Source organism: Lytechinus variegatus, chromosome 5 (genome assembly GCF_018143015.1).
Source record: "Lytechinus variegatus isolate NC3 chromosome 5, Lvar_3.0, whole genome shotgun sequence".
Taxonomy (NCBI): Eukaryota; Metazoa; Echinodermata; class Echinoidea; order Temnopleuroida; family Toxopneustidae; genus Lytechinus; species Lytechinus variegatus.
The window spans coordinates 29,847,231-29,853,059 of NC_054744.1; positions in this window are offsets into that span (position 1 = coordinate 29,847,231).

Below are 5,829 nucleotides of genomic sequence, written 5' to 3' on the forward strand. Positions count from 1 at the left end.
ATATGCGCCGAACACCATGTAGAGAAAATGAAAGAAAAAGAATACGAGGAGTCAAAATCAGTTATTTTTATACCATCGCCTTCGCAGTGCAGCCAGGTGAAATGAACGAATAACGGAAGCAATGAGGGTAAAAGGATATATTCTCAAGAAGCGAGGGTTTCCCTTTTTGGGGTCTAAATACGGTAATTTCGAGGTCTCTATTTCTGAGAAAGATTTAATATGGAGGGTGCACGAGCGACATTCAGGATGAATATTCGTTTGTTTTGTTTGCTACAAGACTAGTTGTGCAAATTACAGTGTATAGACCATACTAGTCCTTTAGACTTGCCATAGGCCCGTGATAATAATACCAGGCTACCCCACTTCCCGAACTACTCGACCTTGCAGATTTCCATAACATTCTTTCATAATTTCAATCACAGACATGTATCTTAAGTCTCATCAATAGCCTCGGCATACAATCAAATGTATGATTGTAATTAAAAGCGATGGGTAAAATCTTCGCTCTATCCATGCTTACTCCAATTAATGTAGCGACATACGCAAGTGTTGCTCTTGCTATCATATACATGCACGAGCGTGAAGATGGGGCAGTAGACCCACCTCCACAAAAAATGGAGTAAATAATAAAGTGATAAATGAAAGCCAACGGGTAAACTGTAAAAGTACCTTAGACATAATGTTCAAAATTTATTACAGAATTGGATATTCTTGTAAATACAAATGTCAAATATTTTATACGTTTACTTCCTCGATCATGCCCTCTTTTCAACGATGTTTAATCCAATATGCCATGTTTTTCTCTCAAAATTTTGGGACTCACTATAGACCATTACTTACATTTTCTACGTGTAGTTCACAACCTTTAGGTATATACTTTTCGAATCAGCCTTCATTAAAACACCTATTAACAGGAATACACTCATTGTCACTTGCAACAGCTCGAGACTACATTGTAAACAAAAATTTTGGGTAAAACTTTTACCATCACGAGAGTAATTACATGTATGTGTCCAACAAATTTGGGGCTGTGTTTTACCCAATGGGGAAGCATATTGTCCAGTAAGATTTAAAAATACGAAGCATTTACTTTATAGGAAAATTTTCATCACACTGGATAATAAAATAAGAATAAATGCCTTAAAGAATTGGTTGGACACATAAGTACCCTCATGGTGCACATTTACCCAATATGTTTCTAATGATTCGTATGTTAGGTCAAAAGGCCATCTTTTTTTAAGAACGCCATGATATATATTTCGTTTAAATAAACTCAATGTATATAATCAAGACCATTATAAACAAAATGTCCCTGTGTTGCATTCAGGGAGTGCAAGAGTTCATTGAAGTACATGTATATACAGTATTTTTTTAAGTTACTCAATTGAAGTTTTTTTTTGTCCCATAATGATCTTTGTATTCTAACATATTTATGTTTAACCATTTGGAAAAGAAATAGTTGAAAACGCTTTTTTGAATTCCCCATCCTGCTAACCATACGTACATATAAATGATGTGGCCAAATCATACTGTTTTGTTGTATTAAAACAAATCCATGAATGTATCGTTTATTATACATGGAAAACAATGAAACTTTCAACGAGAACATTCGTTTTTTATTTAGAGAAGGGCTTATGTAAAAGTTAAGACAGATATTCCCTCAATGGTTTACGTGTAATTTTCTTTAAACAACTTATTGGCCTATCAGAAGTAGATATGAAGTCATTCTGAAGTCCTGAACTAAAAATAAACAAAACAAAGCTGGTTTTCCAGCACGAATCGATTTTGAAGCGAGGATAAGAGTGCATCAGATAATCAAAAGGACGATATAGTGAAATGGCAGTAACCTTTCGAGACCCTGGAGACGAAAATGAAGACAAGACACTTCGGGGTTTACCCCCACCCTAACCCTAGAGTTAAGTTCAATCGGTGTAGACTGCATAAAATGTATTTCCCAGGAGTGTCATTAATGGACCACAATGTGAGCGATCAATTTTTTTTCTGCGATGAAATGGATATTTATTGGCGTCAGTGTGAGCCATGTTAAATCACTCATGAGACGAAAGGAAATTCAGAAGATCGTCTGAATGTTTGTAATGGAGCGGTCACTGTCCAGTTAAATAAGACATTTTGGCAAATGGAAATACGAATATGTCATCTGCACCTGTGGCGCCGGATTGAGCGGGAAGCTCCGAACAACCGCTCCTAGGGAACTTACAAACATTTCCGCATTCCCGTATCACAATAAGAATAGTGCAGAGGCTTGGCTGTAAAGGGAAATAAGTATTAAGTAGTTTTGAATGGGAACATGGAGAGATGACTCAAAGAAGAAAAAAAACGACAAAATGATGATATTAGCCCTATGCGGCTATTTTGCATTTTCAATTCAGGTTGAAAATCACGGGAGAGAAATACCAGCGCTCAAACAGAACTTTCTTTTCGTGTATTCAATATCAATCATGTCCATGGGGTCAAAACTTTCGAAAATGGCAAGGAAAATGGAGGTTCTTTCAAAACAGAAACCCTAAAACGCTACAATGCATGTACATGCGTCAGATGCAAACAGTCATTCGTAAAATAAAAAATCAATGCAATATCGTTGACCATTATTGACGACGAGGTGATGGAAATAGGACACAGTACTGGTGCAGTCAGACGAAGGAAAAACAAACCCTCCAAACTAAACAATGCTACTACGTTTTTTCCAATGTCATACTATTGTTTAGTTTGACATCTGTATCCTTGGTGTGACTGTCATTCGAGCGACATACTGACACCACATTGATTGATCGAAATGGTCAATTCCGTTACTACATGTATCACTGACGTAGGTATAAGATTTCAAGACCTATATACGAAATTATGGTATAGTATAAGGAAATACGTATAATACCTATAAATGTATCGACGATTCGGAGTGGAGAACGGGTATGAACAGCATTGAGTTCCTGATTGGGAATAGCTTTAACCCCGGATAAAAATAGAGGTTGTCCCTAAAGACTGCTTCACCTTAAACGTTATGCCAAACTGTATGCTTTCTTTTCTTTAGAGTATTCTAACAGTATGTTGCCACATAGTGGAATTATGATTTCATATTTTTATGTCACAGTGTTCAAATGCATGTATTTAAAAGATATAGCAACAGACTATAATGTAAAAAATGTATATATTTGTTTAAAGGGGAAGTTCACCCTGACAAAAACTTTATTGTAAAAATAGCAGAAAAAATAATAAAAAATATTGCCGAAGGTTTGAGAAAAATTCATCAAATAATTAAAAAGTTATTAGAATTTCAATTATTTGATTTGTGACGTCATATGCGAGCAGCATTCCTACATAGCAAATGGTAAAAAATCAATGAAATGTCATTTTCTCAGTAAATTGATAATGGTTTTCGCTGTACCTTTTGTATATCAATAGACAAATCATTTCACACCCCACCATGAATAGAAAAGAAAATTAAGTCATCAGGAACCATGCAAAATTTGAAATTCATGCATTTTATATTACATAACACATGGGGCAGCTGCTCGTTTATGACGTCACAAATGCAAAACTTTGAACTCTAATAACTTTCTTACTCTTTAACGGATTTTTCTCAAACCTTCACTAATATTTTTTACCATTTTTTCTGCTATTTTTGCAACAAAGTTTTCTTCAGGGTGAACTTCCCCTTTAATTGCCATAACATCTAAATGTAATTAAAAAATGAAATGAAAATAATTTCAGCTGAGAGAAACGTTGTCCGAAAGATAAAATTTATGGTTTGTACTTACTACCCAATAAATGTCGTGCATGAATAATCTCTTAACATAACAGGTCTCATTTTCAGTAAAAAAAAATAATCAGTATAATAAATCTCCTGAACTTATAAATAAATGTATGGAACAAAAAAAAACTACTCGCAACATTGAAGTTACAAGAATGCTAATAAACATGATTAATGTTTATTGGCAAATTTTTGTATTTTCCTTTATTTCTTTATTTCCTGTTATTCAGATTTACTCAGATATTTCATTTTTATAATTATATATGTATATAACAGAATATAAAAAAAAGAATATAGAACAGAATATTTTTTGATGTCCAGATAGCCGACTCCCACTGCTACTTTGGATTAGTTTACATCTAGGATTTAGAGAGAAAGTATAGGACACGATATTTTTGTTTTGTATACTAACTCAGATGAAAATGATTTCAATTGGATTCCGTTCCAATCAAAGGTATTAACTTTGTGACCAGCCGATTTAAAAAAATCTCAAACCAAGATGAAACATGTCTACAAGTGCATGTATTAGAACTAATAAACCCTGAAAACAACCATTATTGAGAATTAAAAGCTAAAACTACAAGGCAAACCCCGATTTCGTAAATAGGCGTCTTATAGACGCCTACATAGTACACATAAGTGTATGGGATGAAATTAAGATGGTGTTTCCGGTCACTTTATATTTCAATTTTTGAAGCACTAAGTAATTATTTTCGAACGCAATTTTTTTCTGGGCTTCATTTTCGTAACACATCACAGACAGTTGACAAGTGTGACCTTCTAGCTCAGATTATTTAAAAGTCAAACCAATGTTAACCAATCACTTTAACTCGAGCGTACGGAGAGGACAGCCGTCTCACACCCTTAAGGATGTTTCGTGGTCAAGGTTGTTAAAAAAAGACATGTCCCTTGGGGTATTGAATCGACTGCTAACACCCAATTTCCGGATTTAAAAGTGGGCAAGCCTGTATGCATTTATGAAATGCTTTCCGCCCTGAGATCTTGCTTCGCTCTACTCTGTAGTTGAGAGAGGTCGATTAACGGGTCTTAGGAAACACAAACTTACGTGCTGCCCATGTGATATTCTGGAGGGTTGTTGGGATAGAGATAATGTTACCATTTCTTTTCGGGACTTTCTAGAAGATATTTTTTCAGTGGATAAAGTACTTGGTCTTAATTAAACAGAATATAAATTAAGTTTTCAGACGTGGAGAAGAATCTATGCTGATTCTGGAAAATGAGCACGACTTGGAAATGCCCTTGGTCGGGGAGGATAACTCGTAATGTACAGGCACTTCGTAAACTGCAACTAAGGGTTTACCCAATCTTATGTTGCGAAGGGTTTCGTGATAATTTGTCTATAACATGTATAAAGCATGCATTTTACATACCAAATGTAAATGCAAGTTCCCTATTACCCAACGATTCATATTTTATTTATTTTATTTATCTGTTTAGTATGTCAATTAGTGGTGAGTGGGTGTATATGTAATTTTCACACTGAGCATTTCAACAATGTGAAGCGGCAATGTGAACACACTGTGAACAATCACACTGTCAATGTGTCCACAGTGTGAAAATATATTCACTGTTTAATTGGACATGTTAATAGTGTGAATAATAGCTTATGTTCACATAGTCCACTATGTCTTCTTTTAAGTCATAAACACAAGCAAATTCATATTTTGAAAGTTGTCTTTCAAAACGATTGTGCGAGTTAGATCGTTTTACTGCTAAAAGCTACTTTGTATCGGGTGATCCTTTACGATATGAAACGACTAACCTCCTGACAAACAACACGAAAATCAGAAGGGAAACAAAAAGAAATATATTTACATCGAAAATTATCTTGACTCAAAAGTGAATTGATTCTAATATTTGAGTATTGAAAACGGAGTGAAATAAAATAAATGTAAATTTAAGAGTCTAAATATCAAATTTACAGAAACAGTGCATGATATTAACCACCATCTCGATGATAATTAAGCGATTCTCAGACTGCTTCTCCAGTCCTAGACAACATGATGAGGAAAACAGCAGGCGAGCTCTGAGACATCATC